The sequence below is a fragment of the Equus asinus genome, chromosome 1 (assembly GCF_041296235.1).
Source record: "Equus asinus isolate D_3611 breed Donkey chromosome 1, EquAss-T2T_v2, whole genome shotgun sequence".
NCBI lineage: Eukaryota > Metazoa > Chordata > Mammalia > Perissodactyla > Equidae > Equus > Equus asinus.
Genome location: NC_091790.1, coordinates 70,480,684 through 70,507,858, shown reverse-complemented (window position 1 = coordinate 70,507,858; position 27,175 = coordinate 70,480,684). Strand labels below are relative to the sequence as shown.

Sequence of the window (27,175 nt, the reverse complement as noted above, 5' to 3'; positions counted from 1 at the left end):
CCGTTGGCTACTCAGCGTGACCTTCAGCCCCTCTTGCCCCCGCCCCCACCCCAGGGCTGGGGGTGGGGATGGGGACGGGGACAGGCCTGAAACTTCCAAGGCCCGAATCGAATCGCACAGTTGGTTTCCCCGGCACCCAGCCCCCACCCTTAGGGCTTCTCCAACACTCACCTCGTTAACACCAGTTCAGGTGGCGTTGAAAGGGGCTTGTTAGGAATAACACCAGACAAACCACTTCGCCTTTCTGGCTCTGGACTCGTTTCAGGAACTGAGCCCTAAAGTAATTCTCCTAACCAAAGATGCGCCATGTGGCTCTCGTATGGGCAATCACAGGACTTTTAGGCACTCGGTGCCAGAAACCAAGGGAAGGCATTTACTGTTATAGCCCCAGGAGCGCACAGCATTGAGAGCACTAAGGTCACGGGCAAAGCTAGATTCCCCTGTTCTGAAAACTTACTGATTCCGGGAAAGCTTCCTCTTTATGGCTTCTGGCTTCAAGGGGCATATGTTTTACCCGGGGCCAGCCACCTACCTGCTTCCGTTTTACCTTTCCTGGCGTGGCACCAGCTGCTCACTCCACCTGTCCTTGGGCCCATAGTTCCGAGTTAGCCCTGCTTGAATCATGTAGGGGAATCTCTCGCTTCTCAGGGGCTGCTGTATCCTGCAAGAGGGCCATCAGCTCACCTCCCCCACTTTTTGGCGCTTGGAGCTCGGTTTTCTCCTGTTCCCGGCCTGTGGAGGCCCCTAACTCACAGCGCATGTCCCTCCCTAGAAGGGGGTGGGGAACGGGGCATTCTGGTACACACAGTGAGGAATCCTTCAGCAGTCTGGACCCTGTTTCACAGGTCCAGGGCTCCAGACGTCTTCCGGTCTCTCCCTTTCCTGAGACCTCCTTCAGTTCACACTTTCCTTCAGAAAGGTTTCCCTTGTGGGCATTCCACACCAAGAACACGGCTCCACTAGGGAGCAAAGATTCAGCCTGCTCTCCTCCTTCCTGCCGAGGTCACCGGGGCCTCCCGGAGCCAACCGGGGGAGGGGGCTGTCCCTCAGCCCCATCACGTCTCATCTGTGGTCAAGGGAAACTGCCACGGCTCGGTCTTCTTCGATCCCTTCCCTCCCTGGGGACGGTTCGGACAATCCTGCCACCAACGCCCTTCCTCTTGGCAGTCCGCACACCGATTAGCCCCCGACATTGTGGGTGGCCTCCTGGCCCCTCGGTGGGGGCCGGGGTTACTCACCCATGGCATATGCCCCCTCTCCCTCAGGATACCTTGAGGAGACTGGCGGGCCACAGCGAGCAGGGCGGCCTGCCTTTTCATCATCTTGTCTTCCTTTGCATCCTCAGCTTCAAGTCGGTTATGGAGCACCCTCCGTGCAGCCACTCGTAGCTGTGCGGGACTGGTAGCAGGACGGATCGCCAACTTTTGGAGTTTCCCACGGGTGTCTGGAGCACTTCTGAGATCTGAAACACGGATTCGGGATCACTGTACTGCCCCGGGCCTCCAGGTCCCAGTTTGTGTATCGCCTGAGGCAGTCCTGCGGCCTCTGGAACAAAGTGTGTGGGTGTGGTGGGGTGGGGGTGGGGGGGGTGGGCGCGGGGCGGGGAGGGGCGGCTCGGCTTTCCCCAGGGCCCTATTGGACCTGTCTGAATTTAGGCCATTTAATGGGTGGCCGGCTTACTCTTTTCATGGCTTTCAGAAGCAGACCCCAACAATATCCTCCCTTTCCTCCATCCCCAGGATCATTGGGATTTCACCCTGCCTCGCTCTCTGGCACAGCCTGTCCACCAGGCCTGCGGATGTCCGATCCTGGGTCATCTGCCTTACCCGCTTGTTCCCTGGCTTCGAACGGAACGGATGACTTTGCCTCAGGCATGCTAACCTTCTCCTCCAGAAGCCCACAATTCGTATGGGGTGAGAATTCATATGGAGTAAGTATAATAATATTGCTCATAATGTTATTTTTATTATTAATAGCTAACAATTATATAGTGCTTCCTATATTCCAAGCAATATTCTAAGTGCTTTCTCAATGTTAACTCTTTGAATCCTTGCAATTCCCCCATGAGGTAGGTATTATTTCTTTCAAATGAGGAAACTGAGGCACCAGAGAGAGGCTAAAACCAATATGTAACTGATAAATGAATTCCTCGATAAGGCTGAGTAAATGCAGGCTCTTTGTGTTCGGAGTCTTGGCTCTTGATACTCTATACCTGTTCTCCTGCAAGTCCTATGAAACTCAGAAGCTTGTACCGTGGTGGTGAGGCACAGGGGCTTTAAGCACACTGCTGAGTTCCAGAGCTGACTCCACCCTTGGCTTGGTAGTGAAAACAGTCCTGGATTTGAGAAGCTCAGTATCTACTGCCCTCTCCTCTAGGACCCAGTAGAGGTGGGGGATACAGATGCAAATGTTGGGAGACTTTTAAGTTCTAGGGGCAGGTTGTATCCAAAGAAGCTGAGGGCCTGCAGGTAACTTCTCCTCGCCAGTTTAGCACCTCCCCTACCCCTTCAGCCCCCATCCATGCAGAAAGGCAGCATGAGCCTGGAATCACTCAGGCCTAGATGGAAATCCTGGCTCTGAAATGCACTGGCTTTGGGTAACAACTTAGGCTTCATGATCAAGAAGGTAAAATCAGAGGAAGATGGTGCTGTTGAGTGAGCATCCCAGCAGCTGAGTTAAACGGTAACCAAAATGACTGCCTGACTCAGGGGCATAAGGCTTTAATGCACACACACTTCACATGTCCCAGGCACAGGCTAGACATTCTACACGGCTCCTCCCTTTTCATACTCCCAATAGCCCCAGGAGTTGTGTTGTTCTATACCCACTTCACAGATGAATAAACTGAGGTTCAGAGACCTTAAGTAAGTTGTACCAAAAGTTGGGCTTCTTTGAATCCTTGTTACCATTATGGGCTTAACTGTATCCTCCCAAAATTCATATGTTGAAGACCTAACACTTAGCACCTCGGAAGGTGATTGTATTTGGAGACAAGGACTTTAAAATGGTGATTAAGTTACATGAGGCCATTAAGGTGGAGCCCTAATCCTGTCTGACTGGGGTTCTTGTAAGAGGAGGAAATTTGGAATCACAGGGAGACATCAGGAATGCGCTCACACAGAGGGAAGAACATGTTAGCACAGTGAGAAAGTGGCCATCCACAGGTCCCCTACTATCAGCACATAATCAGGAAGGGCAAAGAGGTTTTCTGGTGCCATTTTGTCCCGAGGCTTTATCTCATATTTCGTAACTCCTAGCAGCTCTGAAAAATAAATGTTATGAATGTGGAAATATCAACGGATCTGGGACTTTTTCTTGCATTATTGTCATTTCTCAGAGGATCAGAAGATGTCATAGGCATAAGCCTGTCTCTCCTAAGAAGGCCTGGAAAGAAATTACAGAAAGTGTAGAAGGCAGGAGCTACTTCTACTATAGCTCATTTCCAGATTCGGGCTAATATCAGATCTTCATTGGATTATTAATGTTTCTTGAGAGTGCAGCTTCATCAAATTTCTCTTCCCTGCCTGGGCCTTCAGCAGCTGATACGGTCATCAGCTGTCTAGCTTGTGGCCCTGCATACCTATGCCTTACCTATTCATATGTCCAAAGTGACATGAAGCTCAGGACGCCATATTTTCTGATTTATGGTATCATTTTTGGAAAAGTTTTATGAGGTATAAACAAAGCAAACTAGTTAAAAATCTAACAATCCTTTTTATTTGAAGAGAATAAGATTATATGCCATTAGAACTCCTCTGCAAAACCCAGGACATATATCTCACAACTTGCTTGACATTTTTTTTTAAAGATTTAATTTTTTCCTTTTTCTCCCCAAAGCCCCCCGGTACATAGTTGTATATTCTTAGTTGTGGGTCCTTCCAGTTGTGGCATGTGGGATGCTGACTCAATGTGGCTGGATAAGCGGCGCCATGTCCGCACCCAGGATCCAAACTGATGAAACACTGGGCCACTTGCAGCAGAGCACGCTAACCTAACCACTCAGCCACGGGGCTGGCCCCCTTGCTTGACTTTTGATAGGTAAGAAGGAGATAGAAATTCTTACCAGTGGCTATCTGGTTGCTAGAAACAGAAACTGCCTTTTGTTAACATAAGCAAAAGAAATATCTTTAAAGGCTATGGAATGACATATAAAATTGAGGGAAAATAGAACTTCAGGAAGAACCCGAACCAAAAAATAATGAGAGATACAGAGACAGAGATAGAGAGGGGGGGGAAGGGAAGAAGGGAGGGAAGGATGGGTGGAGAAAGTGATAGAGTTAATTGAACAAGGTGGCCACAGCATAGGCTAAGGGAGGGGATGGGAGATTGACAGTAGTCCGTGATCCCAGAGAAGAATGTATTTATATACAAATGGAGGAAGGATACTGGACAAGCAAGTATAAGTGATTTTCACTAACAAAGCATTCCTAAATTACTCATAAGCATTACGTGACTCCCTGATTGTCACATGCACAAGTATTGCTCCATGAAATTCCTGCTTGGGGACTTCACCAAATGTCATCTATTTACACTCAACACCCATTTCCATCTCCTTGTACATTCTTTCTTGTGTTGCAGTACTTCCCATACTTGAGAGGGCTAAAAAGAACGTTTCCAAAACTCCCTTGATGCCACGGTTCCAGAATTGATTTAAGTTCCATCAATGTAATGCAGTTGCATGAGATTTGAAAGGCAGAAGGGGTAGTGAAGGGCAGCAGGGACATTTCGTATATTTATTTTCCGGCATTAGTAGGAACTCCAGGCCCTGGCAGGCATCAGTTTTTCCAGTGGCCAAAAGGCACTTTGCACTGCCTAGTCACCAACCTCATGGTCAGGGGCACGGAGACATCAGCCAGAATTTCCTGCAGTTCCCCCATCTCTGGACTACATCTGCTGAGGCCTGACCCTGAGCCTGAGCCTAGCAGCAGACACCAAACTCCATTCTACTAGCCCTTGCAATAATTCTGTGGATGTCTAATTTCCTATAGTAAAGCCCTTTCTAGTGGAGATACTTAAAGTAGTTTCTGTTTCCTGCATGCACCCTGAATGATACAAGTATCAAAAAGCTCCTTCAGTATCAATTTAATTTCCAGCTTTATTGCACCTTCTTTCAGTGCAATGATATGGTTCACCCATCTTATGGCTCCTTTCCTTGCACAGATGACAGAGTTTTCTTGAGTAATTGAGCAGAGCTTCCTCTGACTTTCCTACAGGTGAGTTGAGTTATTTTGTTCCTTGAGATCACTCCCATTTCCCAGAACTATTGTTGACTATGCTGCTTAGCTTCAGTGGTTTCTTTGTTGTGTTTCATCTCATTACTCCCAGAAATGTAGATGCCTCACCAGTGAAGAAAGACTAGGAGTGATGATTGCCTTGATGGCTGTTCTTTTAGGCCAGTTGGATCATAAAAGGCATACTTCTCCAAATATTATTATATCATGAAGCATTCTCTGGTGATAGCCCTTTGATAGGTACACTTATGGAAGAAGTTAGAGTTGGTATTATGCATTAGAATTTCAGTCACATAGTCCCTTGGATCTAGGAATCCCAAAGCTAGGGACTTATGTTACTGATATCTCACAAAAAATCCTCTCAGATTTACATATAAGTTTAGTGCAGGAATTTTTTTTGGTAAGTGTTTTTAAAAATGAAAACAGCAAAACGATCATTCAGGGACCATTTAATTGAATTACAGTATATTCAATTGATAAAAGTATTCAGCTGTAAAATAACATGGTTGGCCCAATACAGGAACATTTCCAAGATGTAATATTAAGTGAAATGATAAGGATGAATTGCACAAAATATTTAGCATTTAGCAAGTTTTAAGTATGACAGGTGAAAAAATATGCATTGGTGTCAACTACACATCAACTGTTCACTAATTCCCCTTGGGATCAAAATACTAGGTTCTGAGGGTTTAGAGTGGGGGGGTGGTATATCATTTTGTGTTTCAGTGGAGAAAGAGAAACATTACCAGGTATTTCAAACAGAGGGAATTTACAACAGGGGATTGTGGGTTGGTTATGCCAGGATTGGACGACTGAGAATGAGGGTATTCATTTCCTAAGGCTGCTGTAGCAAATTACCACAAACTTGGAGACTTAAAATAATAAGCATGAATGAAAAAAGAGAATGAAATATACAAAAAGAAGTGTATATGAGACATATAGGAAATGCTGACAATACTCAGTACACATGTAATCAACGTTTCAGAAGGACAGGAGGAAGAGAACGGAGCTAAAGCAATATCTGAAACAATTATGGCTGAGAAATTTCCAAAAGTGATAGAAGACTTCAAGCCACAGATCCAAGAAATGCTATGGATTCCCATGAAGACAAATACAAAACATTTAGAGCCCACCAAACATGGTATGGTCTAAGGTCTAAAGGGGTATTTCACAATAAGGAAGTGTGGGCCCAACTTTGCATCTCTTCATTGTGGGGCCTGTGAGTGAGGGAGAGGAAGAAGCAGCAATCATGGAGCAGGGCTATAGCATGGCTGCTGATGGGGGATAATTAGGAGGGAATGAAGGTGGCCTCAGAGGCTCATTGATCCCCTCAAACATTGCTTGAAGACCTGTAACTCAAGATTTGACAGAAAAATGGCTAAGAGTTTGCCTTCCCTTTTATCAAGGAAAAAAAATAGCTATAGTAATTCTTACTTACAACTACTTATACAAAGGGACAGAAAACCCAACTCAGTGGGTATAGACCATGAAGAGATTTTGTTTTATGTAAGTGCAAAGTCTGGCAGCAGCAAGCCTTACAGGTGTGGGTTGATCTAACCATTCAGGTGTCAAAATCAAGGATCTGCTTTCATTCTGGCTCTCTGTTCTGCTTTACTTGGTGTTGGCATAATCTCTAGGCTCTACGTGGTAGTCCTCCAACTTCTCCAGGTGGGCACTCCTCTGCAATAGCAAAATAGCCATGGCAGCTATGTCATCATATCTGTACAGCTCCCTCTTTTGGTAGGTCCTTCTAGGAAGGAGAGAACATTACTAGCTAAGAAATTATAGCAGATATCTCCTCTCACCTCTGAGGCTCAGATTGAGTCTTATGCCCATCTTTGAACCAAGATCGTGATTGAGATACCACGTTAGTCTTCAACTAAGCAGAGACCAGGTTTAGAGTTGGAATTGGGGGTTAATACTACCAAACCACAGCACTGGGATGGGGGAGGAGTGGTCTCCACAAAGCAAAATATAGTTGCTAACAGTAGAAGTGGGTAATCACCAGAGGAGGAACAAATGCTGAAAGCCAAAAAAAAAAAAAAAAAAAAAATTAACTCAAATCACATGGCATGACACTTGACCCACTTCTCTTCCCTTTTCCTCCTGGGTTAGCTCGGCTCTGTTCTCAACTGTTGCTTGAATGCACCAAACACCACGCCCTTGAGGCCTTTGCTCTCCCCAGAGCTTTATCCTGGAATGCTCTTTCCTCAGACATTTGCTTGGCTTTCTCCCTTGTTTTTCTATTCACGGCTCTATTTAAATGTCACTTCAGAGAGGCCTTTGGTGAATTCCCTATCAAAAATAGCAACTGCATTTCTATATACCCCCATAATTGGCTTTGGTTGTGTTTATAGCATTTATCACTATTTGACATTATTTTATGTCTCTCTTTGTCCTCACCACTGGAACGCACTCTCCCTGAGAAGATTCTCTCTTGCTCATTGTTGTATCGTGGTGCCTAAAACAGTGCCCAGCATGTAGTAAACATTAAACAAATGTTTGTTGAATGAATGAATGCGTTAGAATCCAAGACCTAACCCCACTTCTGTAATCTTAAGCAGGGAACTGAAGCCTTTATTGCCTCTGTTACCTTATCTGTCAAATGGAGATGCTTTCTACCACAGAGCATTATTCTTCAAGTAAGAAAATGTGTGGGAAATGTCTGGCATGTACAGATCTTTGATATATATTATTCTCACAAACATATATATTGATGTATATATATATATATATATATATATATTCTCACAAAGCTTCATTCAGTGGACCCAATGAGGCCAGAATCCTTTATTTAAATCAGTTGTTATCGACCCTGGTGTCACTTTAGGATTACCGAGGGAATTCTTCACAGGTGCTGAGCTTGGTTCTCACCCTGAGTCTCTTATTTAATTGGCCTGGTGTGACGCCCAATCATTGGCAATTTTTAAAGCTCCCCAGCGGGGTCTAATATGCAGCCAGTGCTCAAGACCACTAGTTTCTAGTCATTGGTGGGCTGATGGCAGGGCTGGATGTGTAACCATCAGACTCATGGAAGCATTGTAAAACCTGGCCCTTCCAACACCTGGAAATCTCTAGAAGCCAGCTTGGCTTATTTTCTCCAGTACAAACCTTCAACTGGCAGACTACACAGATGATCCTTCCCACTGTGTTAGAAAGAAAAAACATCAGCCCTGCCTCAGATTTCTCAAATGATTTTTACATGTGCAAACCATGACCTGTTTCCACGCTTGTAGATGTTAGGGGGGAGAAAGGGAAGCTTAAAGGAGACCAGGGAGACTAGTGTGTATTTTCTTCTAAAGAAACTTTTAAAAGTGCAGAGAAACTGGCCTGGGACAGGGTCTAGGATCTAGATCTTATACTAACAGGGATGATGCATGTGAACAGTGCCCAGGACAATTCCTGGCCCATCGTAATTAGTGTTCAATTAAGCAAACTAGACTTGCCTAAGGTGTTATGATAATAATGACACAACAAACAATGAATCCTTTTTTTGAGCATCTTCCCTGTGTTAAGTATTTTAGGTAGGTAATTTTTTATCTCTACAACATTACGGTAAATCACTGGTTTTCTCCCCTTTCACAACTGGCAAAATTAGGATCTGAAAGCTTGCAGCTGGGAGAGGGAAGACTCAAGATTAGCATTCAGGGCTGACACCAAAGTTCATCTTCCTGCCTGTATACTCTATACTGTTTCTAGAATCCCCTTAACTCTCAAACTCTATGACTCGGAGCAACTTGGACCTTTTTCACCTGCAGTAAACAGAAAGCTTTTCCTTCACTTAAAATAATGTAAATAGTGATAAATGCTAGGAATACAACCGAAGCCAATTGTGGGGGTACTGGGTTAGAGATGCTGTTCAAACCTCATCCCATTCAGACCCTCTGACTATTGATAGGAGAGGGAAAGTGGAAGAGAGAGGTTTTGCCTGATCTTTGAGGCATACACCTGTGTGGAGAGAGGGGGCAGAAATGCCTGGTTTTCTGTTAAGAGGTAGGGCCATGGGAGGAAGCTGCTGCCCACTCCTCAAACTGTGCAAGTCCTCCTGATTCAGGGCAGTTCTACAGGCTCTTGTCTCTGCTTATCTGGAACTCTCTGCTCCTTGTGAACACCCACCATCACCTTTGCCTAGAAATTCCTATTCACCCTTTGGATCCACAGTTTAAGTGTCACTTCCTCCAAGAAGCCTCCTCTGGTTCTCCACCACTCCCACCCCTACCCTAAAACAAAATATTTTCACATCTTCTTTTGTTGTGTTTATGGTAGTTTGTAATTAAATAATAATTTTGAGTAATTGTTTAGCGCCTACCTCCCCTTTGTCAGCTCCATCAGGGCAGGAACCAGATCTTTCTGATCTACCTCCATATCCCCATCGCCTAACACAGTGCCAAACACATAGAAGGGCCTCAACATTTTATTTGCCTGGCTGTAAGTGTTACAATGAAGAGACCAAACTTAACCCTTCCATTTTTTCTATCTTTCTCAGGAAACAGAGGAAAGGGAACCTCTGCCACTCCAGTGCAGCCTGACATTCCTGAGATGACTCAAGACACAACTAAACAAATGGTATGCACCTGGGTATGTGGAGCTTGAGGAAGAGCTTCACTCATCTTTCACCTTCTATTCTCTGATGCTGGGTAGGGTCCTCCTTTCTGGTTTTTTTTTTTTTTGGTGTTGTTCATTTATTTTTTTAATGATTGGCCCTGAGCTAATATCTGTTACCAATTTTTTGTTCTTCTTCTCTCAAAATTCCCCTAGTACATGGTTTTATATTCTAGTTGTAGGTCCTTCTGCTTCTGCTATGTGGATGCTGCTTCAGCATGGCTTGTTGAGATCCATTCCCAGGATCTGAACTGGTGAAGCCCTGGGCTGCTGAAGCAGAGCATGTGAACTTAACCATTCGGCCACGGGGCTAACCCCCCCTTCTTGGTTTTTGGTTTCCACCCACCACCGTGATGTCAGACTCTCTTTGACTTTGAGAATCTCCTCTGGCAGAGAAGGGAGGTAGAAACCTCTTCAAGTGTGGGGTGGTTCCTGCCTTAGCTGATATCGCTGCAGAAACCTCTCTCCACAACCTGGTCATGGGCTTGGCACCTGCCGCAAGAAATTGGACCTGTAGCATGTGCAATGGTTCTGAAGCCTGTGACCAATCCTCCCACTGCCATCAAAATAAAGGGTGGTTCTGAGACCTATTTCAACTTTTTTTTTAAAGATTTTATTTTTTTCCTTTTTCTCCCCAAAGCCCCCGGTACATAGTTGTATATTTTACTTGTGAGTCCTTCTAGATGTGGCATGTGGGATGCTGCCTCAGCAAGGTTTGATGAGCAGTGCCATGTCCGCACCCAGGATTCAAACCAACGAAACACTGGGCCACCTGCAGTGGAGCGCACGAACTTAACCACTTGGCCACAGGGCCAGCCCCCTATTTCAACATCTTAAATTCAGCTTCCAGAGACTGAGGGTGACCTTTTCCCCAGACACCACATTTTAAAATGTAATGGGCTCTTTGATTTTGCAAACAAAATCTTGCAAGCAGTTAAATTACATTTTTAATATTCCCAGCACTTAGCCAGGAAAAGATGCAGACAGAATTGAAAAGCATCCTGAGGTTTTCTGTCGTTGTTTTTATTTAAATGCCCAGATTAGACCATAATTCATCTCAAAATGGCAGGAGGCCTCTTCAGGCACTTCACACTTCAAAATGTCTTAGAAAATCATGTCAATTTTGGCAAGCCTCTTGCCATGCCAGAAACAACAGCAGATGCTTTTCTCCTTGAGTATCATCTATTGTGAATCAGATTATTAAAAAATACACCTTGCTCTTTTATTTTTGCCTCTGTTTTGAGGATTTTATGGCATCTCTGCAGTAATTGATTTGTGTCACATTCCTGCATAAGTAGCATTCATTGTCCCACTTTTTAGAAGGGGGAATTGAAGCAGAGGTGTGGTAAACCAACTTTCTTATGATCCCGGAGAAACTCACTCATTCATTCACTTGTTCATTCAGTAACCATGTCTTGAGAACCAGCTATGCCCTGGTCACTAACCAGACCTTGAGGATACATAAACGACTATCTCACAGGCCAGTCTCCAGATCTCTGGTAGAAGAGAGAGTCAATAAATGATTACAACATTCCACGATAAGTGCTGAGGTGGATAAAGGGGCCACAAAGAATCGCCCCTCAGCCAGCTTGTCTGTAAGAGAAGGCTTCCCACAAGAAGTGAAATATGAGTCAAATCTTGAAGGATGAGTAGGACCCCAACCATCCAAGGCCTGAGTGGCAAGAAGGGCTTTTACAGCAGAGGGAGCAGCATGCACAAGGCACAAAACAGCTTCGTGTTTTCTGGTTTTAGGTGGTTGGAGAAAAAGATGTATATGTGGGATTGAAAGAAGATAGGCAAGAACGAGAACGAGAACAGTCTTACATGCCAATCACGGGACGTGGACTTCCTCCTGACACAGTGGGACGAAAACAGTATAGAGTGTGTTAGTACTCACTCACTTACTTAGTTCAGCCTAATTCAGGTTCATACAAATTCCCCCTTTCCCTGTCTTTAGTGGTCAAAGAGAGTGTTGATCTATCTGAAGAAATATAAAATTATTAAAATCACTTTTTCAGATCCAAGGACCTCTTTGAACTGTCTAAAGTCATCCTGCATGCAAATGTGCATTTGCCTGGGTAGATTATCTAAAGCCTTCGTTGGATTTCTCAAGTGATCTAAAGCTCTAAAAAGTATAAGAATCACTACTCTGTTTATTTTATGAAAACTTTCAGCCCTTCCCAAAGTTGATTTTATCCAAGTAGAATTCTTTTATATCAATCTCTTAAAATTTACTGGTTGCTTGTTATCCATGTGGGTACCATATCATGTACCATTCTATTATTTCAAACAAAACAATTCTTCACATTTCCCAGCAGCAGGTTAATCCATGTTTGTTAACCAACTAAAACTGGACTTCTAATCTCAATTACTATTCTTTAGACCTATGGGATTTTCATACTTTCTATGTGAGAAGTTTGAGACAAAGGTACTATATTGGAGAAATACAGGTATTTGAATGTTGGGGGAAGCACAGATGATTTTCAAAAGTTAGAGTCATAATTCTATGGTGAGTTAGTTAAGATTATTTGGATTGAAATTAAGAGAAGAAACTCTACTAAATTTATTGGAAGGAGAGAGAAGCGTATTATGCTACCTAAGGTTAGAAATGTAACAAGTAACAGTGAAGTAAAATCAGGGACTTGAACTTCATCATGACGTCCTATATCTTTTCTCTTCTCTCTGCTGTTAGCTTCATTCTCCCTCTCTCTCTCTCTGTCCGTCTCTATCTTTCTGGACAGATCAGCCTTTTCTCATTTCCAGTACACAGTGTGTAAAACCCGTGAGAGTTCCTACCTCTCACACAGAATGATCTCTGTTTGTATATCCCTCTGTCTTCATCTCTCACAAATCGTTCCAAAATCACTGAACAATGAGTGCATTGGTCCCTTTGCATTAGATACCCAGTCCTGCACTGTACACTTAGATATGGCTGTTCTGTCCCTAACCATATGGCTCGGCAGGAGAGAAAATTCCTGGAAAAATGAAGTTGTGAAGATCAAACAATGGATGCCACTCTGTACATGGTAGGTGACAGAATGCCTGTCATGGCTGCCGGGACTAGGTTGTCCATTATTCTAAAAACATCTCTATTTTGCAGTAGACATGAGATTAGGATGCCAAACTGAGCTAGACATAACCTCTACATCTCCTTATAGTTCTGTGTCTACCATTCACTGCCTGATCTCAGTAAGTCACTTCCACTCTCTGGGCCTCGTCTTCCTTAGTTAAATTAACAGGACAGACAGAACTAGAAGTTCTTTATGGTCCATTACAAGGAGCCCATGAGCCTAAGACAACGTCACTATTCTTTCAGTCATTCTTTGTCAAGAACCTCAGGCTCATTGTCCAGAGGTTATTCCGTGGAGAAGTTATAAGCAATTCCTGAAGACCCTCCTCCATGAATCCCACTAGTATAGAACGTCAAGAAAAATCTCAACCAGTTACAAAAACCTTTTCTTTGTGAAAATCAGAAATGCAAACTGATTAAAGTCATGATTTCACCCTTCTCTTAAAAACATAGAAAACATTCAACACAGTAATTTACATCCTGGAAGGCTTCACAGATGTAGTCCTATAGCACTCAGGACTTGAAACCCATCCTCCAAGCTTTACAAAGCCAGACATTACAGTAAATCTCGCTAGCTGTATGGCCTCATCTTTGGCCAAGAGACTGGAGAAGATCTAGGTGGTGAATGTGTTGCCAGTGAGATAGTTGTGTTGTTTTGGTAGAAAACTCTAGAAGAGGATCTGCAGCCAGAAAACCCTACTGCTGAGACTTCAGCCTCCAAAGATCCCCCAAGCTCTTTGAAAATCAGGCCAGTCTCACAGCCTTTCCTGAACCCAGTGATGAAGAACGAGTCTGAAGAATCGGAGACATGGATCAAAAGGTTCAGGAAGCTAGAAGATGCCCTATACTTGTGTGATCTGAATAATGCAGGTGAAGTGCGAAGCTTAAAGCTAATAAACTTCTGTTTGTGTTTTAGTCTGAAAGTGGTGATCTCATTTTCTTTCACTTGTTAACAAACACAATTTGTATATAACCCACGTGCCTGGCACTGTGCTGGGCGCAGTCAGGGAATACAAAGATGGATCAGATGTGTAACCTCCACCAGGTTGCTTAAAGTTTCTCTGTGTCTCTGGAGGAATCCACTTCACCACCTGGGTCTAACCCACAGTCCAATCTTGCAATTCCCTTGATTGACATTTTCAGCATGCTTGCTAACAGACTGAACTCCAAACTTCTTAGCAAAGCAAAACCTGATCCTTGTCTACCTGACCAGTGTCTTCTCCTTCAGTTGCTATTCTCTCAGCATACCCTATCCTGTCAGAGTCAACAACGTGCCTTCCTCAAATGTGATTTCTCCTGTGGCCATGCCCTCCATCTGTGCTGTCTGCCTCTCCTTTACCTACCTCACCCCCTCCCAACTCCCCGTCTTGTCCAACTGGCTAATTAATGCCTAAACATATTTTACGTTGGAACTCCACTCCACTCCTCTGAGACTCCACAGACAGATCTAGGCCAACCTTTATCTGATCACTTAGAGTTCATTAACATCCAGTATCATATTTGATATATTGTATTTTTTCAATCGAGGGCTTGTTACTATCTCACCAGTAGACTATATTCCCTTTTTATCCCCAGCATCTTGTGCAATTCTGTTCAACACTTTTTTTGAGGCAATAAGTAAATAAATAAATGTACATAAATAACTAAATCCAAGATGGGAGGTGATAAATGCCATTAGGGTGTGCTACGTGGGCATTCAGAGAAAGGAGGTTCCTTCCCATAAGGTGATCAGGAAGTCTCTGGTAATATGGGACTGATCATTAGAGATCAAGCGCAGTTTGTATACAAAGGGATGAAATGGAGCGCCCTCTCTGGCAAAGGTGCAGGTTAGCCAAGCAAAGTTATGTATGAAGCTCAAGGCAAGGAGTTTGCTTTGTATAAAATGTAAGGACTATTAAGAAGAATATCAAACGGTAGAAGATGGGACCAGATCCAGGAGGATCTTAGATGCCAGACCTGGAGATGAAGATTTCATTCAAAGATAGTGAGTAGTAGTGAGGGTTTCTAAGCAGGGGAGTGGTATGATCAAGTTGTACTCCAGAAAGTTGGTGTTTCTGTGCAGAATGAAGGAGAAATTGAAAGCAGGAAAAGGAGGAAGGAGGCTATCGGAGTGTCCAACTGAGAGAGAATGTAATCCAGAACCAGGTCAGAGGCCTGCAGAAGGGAGGAGCACATACAAAAGCACATGGGCTGAAATTGTTGTACTTAATCACACGCTGTGGCTCGTGAAGACTTAGTGTCCCCTATGTGGCTCTGGAAACATGAAACTTGTAGAAACAGAGATAAGAGTGGTTGTTTTCAGGGGACAGGGGGAGATGTTTAAAGGGTACAAACTTTCAGTTTTCAGATGAATAAGTTCTGAGGATCTAGTGTACAGCATGGTGAGGCTAGTTAATGTAGGGGAGGAAGACATTTCCTCTTCCCAAATGTGGGTTCGTCTGGCCGGAGAATGAATTAAATTCACCTGAGACAGAATAACAAGAGAAAATTAAACAAAGCTTTATGAGGAACCATGGCCCGGGGCCTTTCTTCCCGAAGGAAGAAAGGGCACCAAAGAAGTGGGGTGCACAGAGTGGTTATATATCCCCAAACAGGGTGTTTCACGTATGATTGAAATGTCCCTTTTACAACAGTCACGAGCCTGCTCTGTCAGCACAGCCCTTGATGAAGGCAGATAGGTCTGCTGTCTCAGTGAACGCTGCGGGGTGGCAGGTGTGTTGCCTCGGGGCTGGGGGATCACAGATGAGCGCAGCAATCAGTTCCTTGACTACAGAGAGGGAGGCACCTTTACAGATAGAGATTTACCTTACAGATGTAAATGTGTCCTAACAAAGGGCAAGTTCCACTCCTCAGAGCCTCCTTCCCTGTCCCACTTTATCAAAAGCAATCAGCCTCAAATAATCCTGATGCCAAAGAGACATATCTTGGGGTGGCCAATTTCAGGTCCCTACAGTCCCGCCTTTGAAACTAAAAGTTTCACAATCCAGAAGCTGAGTGGTAGATTGTTTCATCTCACTGAACACATTTCTTAGTCCTGGTAATAGATCAGTCCAGTTAAATTCATTTTAGAAGGTGGCGACGCAGGTGGGCTCCCAAAGTTAGGCCTTTATTTTGGAAGCAAGCAATCAGGTGTTTAAGAAGTATTTCTATGGAAATAAAAAGAAAAACAAGGTTAATGGTTGGAGCAAATTATAAACTAGTTCCTGAGTCCAGGAGGCAGCCAGTCAAGAAGACTTCTGGATGTCGGAGTGAAGCATCTTTAGCAGCTTGAAATGTCTCTGATGATGTCATCAGGCATTCAGATATCTTTCTGAGTGGCTTACAGCTTACACAGCAGCAGACAGGAATCTCTCAAGTTTTTATCAAGTCATTCAGCTTTAGTTTGCAAGGCTTCAGGAAAAAGAGCAGGTTCAAATCTCAATGATTCCAAATGAAAATGAGGAAAAGATTGAAAACATTAGTTTAGAGATTTGTAACCAGATATTTCAGCAGAAGAATTCAGGATCCAGTCCAGTTCACAGGTGGAAAAAAACCCTCAAAGACAGTTAACAAAGCTAGGATCTAACATCCACAAATGTGTCTTATAGCTTTTCACTGAAACGTAGTTCTTCTCTCTAAAATCACCCTCATTTTTACCAAAGATAGCCAAATTAAGACTAATTCGTTTGCAAAATAAGTTTAGTTTCAAGAAACTTGGCCCAATTATTTACATAAGTGCAGCAAGAATAGCAGTTGATCATATAGGCTCTTACATCTGCTTTGCTGAAATTTTTTATGAGGAATCTCAGATTGAACTTTAAAGACCTCTCGAGGCCAGGAAAGCCACGCCAAGGACTTGCTGTCAGATTTTGCCTACAGTACCTACAGATTTGGGTGGACTCCTCTCTTCTTGAGTTCCCCCAAAATATTCCAAGTTTCCTTACATCTGCCAGATAAGCAAGCTTCCTTACTTACCGGGTAAGATTGCCATAATCTCTATACACAAGGTACCAGGCCCATGTTTCCAAGTGGCTTTATTTCCAGAAAGTCAACCTTATTCCTCAAAGGCAGTATTGTCATATCTGAGTCTGTACGTTTCTCTCAAATATGACATTCCAGTCAAAGCCTTGGTAATACAACCAATGTCCTGTTATAAGGAGGACAGATTCTTATTGAACTTATGCAAATAACAATATTGCCATGAAACAACCATACTCACTCACTTACTAGGTTTCCAAATTCTGGAGGGATCAGGTAGGGAGAAAAAGATAAATGTTTCAGTTTTGTTCACAAAGGTATAATTTCACCAAATTGGTAAGTCATAGTTAGCATAAGAGAAAAAGAGAGAAAGATCTCCTTGAATCTGAGAAAACAAAGCAACACATCAAAAACAATATTTCAAACAAAAGTCATAAAAAAATTATAATCATCCTCAGTTCATTCAGTCCCATATAATCAGTTCTTGATCTTAATCTTCTGTTAACAGTTTTATGGGGTCTTCAGTTTCTCCACTAGATTTCTGTACTTTCTTACCCAGTTCAGTTCTGTGATCTGAAAGTGTGTCAGAAACCTGTATTCCAGAGTAAGTGTCAGAGTCCTTTTTATGAATCCCTCTGAAGATGAGACATATTTGCAAAAGCAAAAAGCATCAGAGTAAAACAACTGACTGTAAATAACAAAAGACTTAAAAATGACAATTGACAGAGAAACTTGGTTATTTCTGTGATATACAACACCTTAAAATGATAGTTAGAATTATGGCTGATAGCCAGGACAGATCAGAATTTTAGGAATGTTATATAATTTTCAAAACACTTATATCAATAACATTTACCCACATAATACCAGCTAAGAAAGATTATCATCACTTATATGACAATGCTTCCAATGTAATTTAACAGACCAATAAGCCTAATTAGTTTAGAATCTTCCACCTTATAGGAAGAGAGAGCAAATTTCTCTGTGAAGTCCCAGTGGCCCTCTGAAAATCCCCAGAGAAATCCTCTTCCTTCATCCAGGTCAAAGGAAAGCCTTTATTTCAGGACTTGAATATTTTTGAGGAAGAAGCTTGTCAAAAATATCAAAGGTTTTAAAACATTTGTGAAACAATGCTCAGGTATCAACAGCAAAAAAAAGAAAAACCTTAATAGAGAGACCTCTGTCTTTTTGCATAGGAGATTATCTTAACCAAACATAGATCTTCTTCTGGAAACTTACTCAGAAGGAAAAACCTTTTATAATTTCTTTATCAAGAGCAGACGAAGAGTTTAAGAAAATTATCATTTTTAGAGAGAAAGCCAAATTCTAATTCTTGTACCAGTTTACTCTTTCATATTAAAACCCATTTACCTAATTAGATTCATTTCAATCTTAACCAACTTGACCAGGTACAAAACTCTTTTCAGAATTTCTATAACTTTGTTTTACATTCAGAATTTGTCCCATGCTTGCTTTCTTACTTTCTAGTACTTTAGGACAAATTTATCTTTCTTAATCCAACAAAATATTTCCATTCTTTATACCGTCTTTACTAAAAACACACATTTTACTTTCCTTGAATACAGAGCATTTTCCTTATTAATTTCCAGTAGCTTTAATTACATGTGTTAATTAGACTTTTAACCCTTACAGACCATAGTAAAAAACTAAAAACTAAGCAATTAAGAATTATCTTTTATATCAGCATTCTAAACACTTCATAATTTCTAGAAACATTCCACTTCACAATAAAACACAAGGCATACTTTCTAATAGACCCAAATGTTTTTAGCCTCTTTGCAATAAGAAGCCAAAAGTAGATAAACTTACATTTAATAATTAATGTCTAATATCTTATTTGGAAATGATCTAGTTACTCAACGAATTTTATCATTTAAATTAACCTAGCAAAACTTCAAAATTTCAAGTTACCAAAGATTTTGGAAGTTATTTTAAATACACATACCGTAAACTACAATTATTGCTAAAAAAAGTTATCTATAAACTCTTATTTCATTTATATCTAAACCATTTGTTCCCAATAATTATGTTTAGATTACCCACAAAAACTTTGAGACATTAGACAAACAGCTATCATTTAAAGTTATTATGCTGACAAATTTCTAACAGAAAACATGAACTTTTTTGACTAGTGAACCCAGGCTGCATGTTTGCATCACATCCAAATACTGACAGCTCTTTAGGACATGCCTTTTCAATCAAACAAACAAAGTTAAACTTTCATTAACCAAAGATTAATCCATATCATCTTAACTTAAAAGACATTGGGTTAATTTCCATTGCATTTAGAATTTATGTAAGCGCTGACTTTAATCCAATTAAACAGAGCTCTTAGTTTGGGCCATATCACCCGGGGTAAAAATATCACACACACATAGACACACACAGACACAGCACTTCCACAGCAATTGTTTTAAAAATCACTCCATGAATCTGGTACAATACAAAACTCCCTAGTTATGAATCCAAATTTTGTTCTGAGCCTTTTTACTAATATTTCTGGAGAAGACACTCAAGACGCTAGATTTTTTTTCTCAGCAAGGGCACACTTATGACCTTTCCCCTCTTTTTTTTTTCCTTCAGTCTTAGGATTAGTGATGGTCTAGATAGTAGTTCCTGGAGAGGGGAGATGATAATCCTTTTGAGATAAAGGAACTGGGTGGAATCTGAACTGCCTCTAGAGCTGTATGTCCAGTCTTGCAAGGATTTTCCAAGGACAGTTGGAAGTTACTGGGTTTAACTTAATGACATTCTAGATTGACCTGCCTGTCCAACTACATCACAAAGGGACAGAGAAACTCCTCAAGTTTTCTCCAAGCTGGAGTTTCTGGGGCATAAGCCATCCAACTGAAAGCGTTTCCAACTTTAAAATGCACCCAGGGGGTGAGTCTCTTAGGATGCTTGAGGCATTCCTCATGGTGGTAAAGCTGGTGTCCAATTGACAAGGCCAGAGAAAGGGTGCAAAGGTGCCTGACCGCAGGCATCAACATAGTTATAAGATCTAGTCAAATCCCACTTAGCCCAGGGCACTTAGTCCCTGAGCCAGCACAGGTGAGCCAGGCAGGGAAGCAGGAGGCAAAGGCCTGGAGAACAATGGAAAAGAGATCAGGCCTCACCCTCATGGCCTCTTCCCCAAGGGTTATCGAGCTAGAGGTCACACAGCAGTTCCCGTGCAGGGGCACACAACACCATCAGGACAGTTCACAGAATAAACCACAGGTCTCCTATTGTCATAACCAATTCAGTAGGCACCTAAAATGCTTAACAAGTCGATCGCCAAGAGAGGGCACCCCACGTGGTTGCTGGGGTGATCAGGCCCAGAAACCAGAGTGGGGGCTCCCAGAGGTCGAGCCTTTCACACTTTAAAGATTTCTTTGTTTCTCAATTGCAAAGCTCAAAAAGAGCCCAAAAATGGTCACTATCACTTTAAGAGAGAGGAAAGAAAAGGGTCCATTACCTTGAAAATCTCCCGAACCTAGGGCAGCATCCTACTTGTTCTGCCTGTGGGGTTCCTATAGCAAGGGATGATGGGGCGCATCCCTCTGCATTGCATCTCTTGTATGCCTTCCCTATTATGCCTGGCAGTCGTTAAGTGCCAGGTGAGTTGTCCCAAAGATCAAAGAACAGAGAAAAACCGTGAAGAATTTTTCCTCCGGTCTGGGGGACATTCTACCCAATTGCATCCTGGACCCATTCTCCCAAGAAGGGGTTCCCATACTCAACCAAAGGTTAGAGTTTGGTACTTGCCTTGAACCGGAGTCCTGATTGGGACTTACCCACAGTTCAGAGAGTGATCAGGTGCCAGAGGAAGGGATCCCAATCCAGCCTTAGGAAAAGAAACCTTCCACAGGAGTCTTGGAGATTGGCGACCATCCTAATGACTTAAGTGGCCGACCCGTGCCCATGTAAAATTTGTCTATTACAGATAGAGTCAGGAAAGAATGGATTAATTCATTTTCCATCACCCTCAGGCTTAAGGTACTGATTCTATTCAGGCTGAATGCCACGATTTGCCCCATAGAGTAGCCATGGGCAAGCAAACATGGATTCATACAGCTGTCTGAGAAGGTTCCCGATGGAGCAGTTAATTTAGACCCATCCTTGAAAAAGAGAAAGGCACAAGGAAAACTAGAACTTCGGCTCCCAAGCTGGTGAAGCAAGCTGGCTCAGCAGCCAAGGAGTCAAAAGAAAGACTTCCTGGGCTCAAGGCCTGGAAATAGCGTTCCTCTATTCAAATAGCGTGGGTACAGGGCCTATGGGCAGTGAAGAGCTGCAGCATGGCAGCAGGACCCATGGCCAGGACTTAACAGGTCTTAGTCTTATAATATTGCATAAGGAAGCATTCCCAGAAAGACGCTTTAAAACATACTCAAGCAAAGTTGATATAACCTCTTCATAAAAAGAAAATCAGCTCAAGCATTCCAACCTTTACAATCTTAACACATAGACCTTTATATTTCACCAGTTCAATTATAACCTGAGTCAGGGTTTAAACCTAGTTACCATTTTCTTGTGTTTCCTTTTCAATTTGGCTTTTTTTCATAGATACCAATAAAAATTATGATGAGAGCTCTCACAATTTTTTTCCCCAATTTAGAAGTTTTCCGAATTTAAATGATCCATCGTCTGGCTGATTTGACGAGTAGGATCTTAACAGCGACTCAACCAAAGCTTAACCAAGGACAAAGAGGCGTCCCCAAAAGAGATCCAGAAAGTTCACTCCCAAAAATAGCCTAAGAAAGTAAAGGCAAGCAACAAATGTTGAGACGACAAAGGCCCCTTATGAAAGCAGTTGGGACCTCTTATGACAAACTTCCCCGAGAGCTTACACAGCCAGACAAAGAGAGCCAAGCTCTCAAGACAAACTTTCCCAGAGCCCCAGTCTATGTGACTGGCTGCCAAGATGCATGCCGGTACATGCATCCTCCAATGGCGGAGACCAGAAAGGTCACAAAGCCAAGCTCTCAAGACATACAACAAGACAAAAAGCCCAGACAACAGGCTTATAGAGATGCCTGTGTTGTATGACAAACAAAAAGACAGAGACAAGGAAAAGTCTATCTCTGGGAGGAAAAGGATCTACAACCAGTGAGTACTCAAATCCTAGAGTCGCTGAATCCGAGAAGCTAGCCCCACCAACATTTTCTCCTGCTAATCTAAATTTAGAAGAGCAAAAACCTCACCACTCTTGCTTCCTTTGGACTCTGCAGGCAGAGATCCGGGAGACTGATGTGGTAAGAACTCTTACCTCTTGCCGGCTCTCGTCAGGGGTCTGGGATCTCTCAGCCGCAGCAGTCTAGGAGCAAGCAGTGTCCAGCCAGGGAAATTTCAGCCTGCCAACTACGCCAAAACTGTAGGGGAGGAGGACATTTCCTCTCCCCAAATAGGGGTTCGTCTGGCTGGAGAACGAATTAAATTCACATGAGACAGAATAGCAAGAGAAAATTAAACAAAGCTTTATGAGGAACCATGGCCCGGGGCCTTTCTTCCAGAAGGAAGAAAGGGCACCCAAGAAGTGGGGTGCCAGAGTGGTTATATACCCCCAAACGGGGTGTTTCACATGTGATTGAAATGTCCCTCCCACAATAGTCACAAGATTGCCCTGTCGGCACAGTGCTTGATGGACACAGCAGGTAGTGGTCTGCTGTCTCAGAGGGCGTAGCTGGAGGCAAGTCGATTGTCTGGAGCTGGGCGGTCACAGGTGAGCTCAGCAATCAGTTCCTAGCCTAAGGAAAGATGCTTAATCATTAAGAAATGCCAGCGTTGGGAGGGGGAGGGAAGTTAGTTCCAGGAGGTTACCAGAGTAGCACAATAAAATGCAGATTTTAAGTCCTTGTCTTTGGTATTGATTAAGAGTTTTTAGAGAGAAGGTCATCTCCTTTCTTCTTCCTGGTACAGAGAGGGAGGCAACTTTACAGATAGAGATTTACCTTAAAAATGTAAATGTGTCCTAACAAAGGGCAAGTTACACTCCTCAGAGCCTCCTTCCCTGTCCCACTTTATCAAAAGCAATCAGCCTCAAATAATCCTGATGCCAAAGAGACATATCTTGGGGTGGCCAATTCCAGGTCCCCACAATAACAAAAGAAAATCAAAAGAGACACGGGAAATTGAGCTTCTGAAAAGGCCCGAATCAGTTCCCGAATTTGCAGCCTTTCCTCCAGACTCTGGTTGGCTTCGTGCTGTGATTGCAATTGCTTAACAAAGGGGGTATCCCAAGCCAGATTGCTAAGGCGAAAAGAAAGAAAGAAAGAGAGAAAGGAAAAAAAAAAACTGGGAAAACAAGTTTTTTCACCGTGGTCTGCTATGACAACACCTAAATCAAATCTAAGGAAAATCTTTGTTCTATATGTCTGTCTGTATCTATATATGTTACAAATGTGTGATACTTTACCTCCAGATGGTACAATTTCTAAAGAGCTCTATTCCTTTGACTTAAAGTAAACACTTACAAAAAAGTTTCTCTAAGAAGTATTAACCCAAATGTCTTTCAAGTTAACATGACATAGATTAATCTTTGCTTAATGAAAGTTTAAGTTGTTGGTTTGATTGAAAATGCATGCCCTCAAGAGTTGTAGGTATTTGCATATGATGCAGGCATGCAAGCCTGTGTTTACTAGTCAAATAAGCTCAGGTTGTCTGTTAGAAATTCGTCAGCAAAATAACAGATATAAATGATCAGTTTTGTCTGATGTCTCATGAGGTTTCCGTAGGTAATCTGAATATAATTGTTGGGAACAAATGATTTAAATAGATAAAAGTGGATACAATAACTGTTTTATGGTTTGTATACTTGGGGAAAAAAAACAGCTTCGAAATTCTTTTTGGTAACAATCTTCAGTTTTGCCAAGTTAAGTTAAATGATAAAAAATCTGAGTATCTGGGTCATTTTTGGATTGGATAGAACACTGAAACATTATTGCCAGACGTATCTAAGTTTATCTACTTTTGCCTTCTTATTGCAGAGAGGCTAAAAGTCTTTGGGTCTTTTACTGTAAAGTGTGGGGTGTTTCTAGAAATTATGAAAAGTGTTTAGAAGGCTGATATAAAAGACAATTCATAATTGCTTACCATTTTCGTGTTTCCTACGGTTTGTTAAAGGTTAAAGAGTTCTAATATATGTGATTAAAGCTGCTAGAAATTAATAAGAAAAACAGCTCTGTATTTAAGGAAAGTAAGGTGTAAATTTTTAGTAAAGAAGGTATGAAGAATGGAATATTTTTGTTTGATGGGTTAAGAAAAGATAAACTTGTCCTAAAGTACTAGGTGGAAAAAAAAAAAAGAAAGACTTTGGGACAAATTCTGAAGGCAAAAAGAAAGTTGTAGAAGGTCTGTGAAGGAGAAATTCTGAAAGGAGTTTTATGCCTGGTGAAGTTGGCTAAGATTGAAATGAATCTAATTAAGTAAATGGGTTTTAATATGAAAAAGTAAAGTGGTACAGAAATTAAAATTTGGTTTTCTCTCAAAGGATAATTGTCTTGAACTTTTGGTCTGCTCTTGATAAAGAGGTTATAAAAGGTGTTCCTTTGAGTAAGTCTACATAAAAGACAAATCCGTTTTGTTAGTATAATGACTGAGGTCACTCAAGACTTTTGATTGTTTCTGTTGTCACTTTAAATGGACACCTGAGCATTGTCTGACAGTGAGCGTTGTTTGAACAAGTGTTTTCAAATCTTTTGATATTTTTGACAAGCTTCTCCCTCAAGAATATTCAAGTCCCGAATGAAGGCTGTCTTTTAACCTGGTAGAAGGGGGAGGATTTCTCTGTGGATTTTCAGACGGCCCCTGGGACTTCGGAGAGACATTTGTTCTCCCTTCCTGTAAGGTGGAAGATTCTAAACTAATTAGGCTTCCTTGGTAGCTTAATTTACATTGGAAGCATTATCAGATAAGCGATGATAATCTTTCCTAAGTGGTATTATGTGGGTAAATATTACTGATATAAGTGTTTTGAAAATTAGATAACATTCCTAAAATTCTGATCTGTCCTGGCTATCAGCCATAATTCTAACTATCATTTTAAGGTGTTGTATATCAGAAATAATAAGTTTCTCTGTCAATTGTCATTTTTAAGTCTTTTGTTGCCTACAGTCGGTTGTTTTACTCTGATGCTCTTTGCTTTTGCAAATACACTCATCTTCAGAGACATTCATGGAAAAGACTCTGACACTTACTCTGGATTACAGTTTTCTGATAAACTTTCAGATCACAGAACTGGACTGGGTAAGAAATTGCAGAAATCTAATGGAGAAACGGATAACCTCATAGATCCTCCTAACAGGAGCTTAAGCACAGTAATCAATTATACAGGACTGTGTGAACTGATGAGGATGATTATGACTTTTTATGACTTTTATTTGAAATATTGTTGATTCTTTTGATGTTTGTTTTTGTTTTGTTTCCTCAGATATAGGAAATCTTTTCTCTTAGGCTGACTATGACTTACAGCAATTTACTGATAGTATACCATTATGAGCAAAACTGAAACATTTATCTTTTTCTCCCTACCTGATCCCTCCAGAATTTGGAAACCTAGTAAGTGAGTGAGTATGGTTGTTTCATGGCAATATTGTTATTTGCATAAGTTCAATAAGAATCTGTCCTCCTTATAACAGGACATTGGTTGTATTACCAAGGCTTTGACTGGAATGTCATATTTCAGAGAAACGTACAGACTCAGATATGACAATACTGCCTTTGAGGAATAAGGTTGACTTTCTGGAAATAAAGCCACTTGGAAACATGGGCCTGGTACCTTGTGTATAGAGATTATGGCAATCTTACCCGGTAAGTAAGGAAGCTTGCTTATCTGGCAGATGTAAGGAAACTTGGAATATTTTGGGGGAACTCAAGAAGAGAGGAGTCCACCCAAATCTGTAGGTACTGTAGGCAAAATCTGACAGCAAGTCCTTGGCGTGGCTTTCCTGGCCTCGAGAGGTCTTTAAAGTTCAATCTGAGATTCCTCATAAAAAATTTCAGCAAAGCAGATGTAAGAGCCTATATGATCAACTGCTATTCTTGCTGCACTTATGTAAATAATTGGGCCAAGTTTCTTGAAACTAAACTTATTTTGCAAACGAATTAGTCTTAATTTGGCTATCTTTGGTAAAAATGAGGGTGATTTTAGAGAGAAGAACTACGTTTCAGTGAAAAGCTATAAGACACATTTGTGGATGTTAGATCCTAGCTTTGTTAACTGTCTTTGAGGGTTTTTTTCCACCTGTGAACTGGACTGGATCCTGAATTCTTCTGCTGAAATATCTGGTTACAAATCTCTAAACTAATGTTTTCAATCTTTTCCTCATTTTCATTTGGAATCATTGAGATTTGAACCTGCTCTTTTTCCTGAAGCCTTGCAAACTAAAGCTGAATGACTTGATAAAAACTTGAGAGATTCCTGTCTGCTGCTGTGTAAGCTGTAAGCCACTCAGAAAGATATCTGAATGCCTGATGACATCATCAGAGACATTTCAAGCTGCTAAAGATGCTTCACTCCGACATCCAGAAGTCTTCTTGACTGGCTGCCTCCTGGACTCAGGAACTAGTTTATAATTTGCTCCAACCATTAACCTTGTTTTTCTTTTTATTTCCATAGAAATACTTCTTAAACACCTGATTGCTTGCTTCCAAAATAAAGGCCTAACTTTGGGAGCCCACCTGCGTCGCCACCTTCTAAAATGAATTTAACTGGACTGATCTATTACCAGGACTAAGAAATGTGTTCAGTGAGATGAAACAATCTACCACTCAGCTTCTGGATTGTGAAACTTTTAGTTTCAAAGGCGGGACTGTAGGGACCTGAAATTGGCCACCCCAAGATATGTCTCTTTGGCATCAGGATTATTTGAGGCTGATTGCTTTTGATAAAGTGGGACAGGGAAGGAGGCTCTGAGGAGTGGAACTTGCCCTTTGTTAGGACACATTTACATCTGTAAGGTAAATCTCTATCTGTAAAGGTGCCTCCCTCTCTGTAGTCAAGGAACTGATTGCTGCGCTCATCTGTGATCCCCCAGCCCCGAGGCAACACACCTGCCACCCCGCAGCGTTCACTGAGACAGCAGACCTATCTGCCTTCATCAAGGGCTGTGCTGACAGAGCAGGCTCGTGACTGTTGTAAAAGGGACATTTCAATCATACGTGAAACACCCTGTTTGGGGATATATAACCACTCTGTGCACCCCACTTCTTTGGTGCCCTTTCTTCCTTCGGGAAGAAAGGCCCCGGGCCATGGTTCCTCATAAAGCTTTGTTTAATTTTCTCTTGTTATTCTGTCTCAGGTGAATTTAATTCATTC

The 27,175-nt window shown here is 42.0% G+C and overlaps 4 long non-coding RNA genes across 6 annotated transcripts in view; 2 read left to right on the top strand and 2 right to left on the bottom strand.

Moving 5' to 3' along the window:
• The window catches only part of LOC139041343 (uncharacterized), a 162,554-nt gene that overhangs the window by 6,869 nt on the left and 128,510 nt on the right, over nucleotides 1–27,175 (bottom strand). Inside the window, exon 2 of the long non-coding RNA XR_011496322.1 lies at nucleotides 1,271–1,462. This is a non-coding gene — a long non-coding RNA (uncharacterized lncRNA). The remainder of the gene's footprint in view (nucleotides 1–1,270; nucleotides 1,463–27,175) is intronic.
• On the top strand, nucleotides 1,425–18,538 carry LOC139041350 (uncharacterized). Of its 2 annotated transcripts, XR_011496351.1 has the most exons (3): nucleotides 1,425–1,555; nucleotides 1,740–1,930; nucleotides 5,161–18,538. It is a non-coding gene; the product is annotated as an uncharacterized lncRNA (long non-coding RNA). The 2 variants fall into 2 exon arrangements; XR_011496344.1 differs by having other exon boundaries at nucleotides 1,740–18,538.
• Nucleotides 15,379–23,505, bottom strand: LOC139041338 (uncharacterized). The gene is made up of 2 exons (XR_011496313.1): nucleotides 22,130–23,505; nucleotides 15,379–16,049 (listed from the first exon to the last, which is right to left on the bottom strand). It is a non-coding gene; the product is annotated as an uncharacterized lncRNA (long non-coding RNA).
• LOC139041364 (uncharacterized) lies at nucleotides 22,462–27,147 on the top strand. Of its 2 annotated transcripts, none has more exons than XR_011496394.1 (2): nucleotides 22,462–22,582; nucleotides 26,477–27,147. It is a non-coding gene; the product is annotated as an uncharacterized lncRNA (long non-coding RNA). The 2 variants fall into 2 exon arrangements; XR_011496381.1 differs by lacking the exon at nucleotides 22,462–22,582 and adding an exon at nucleotides 23,663–25,668.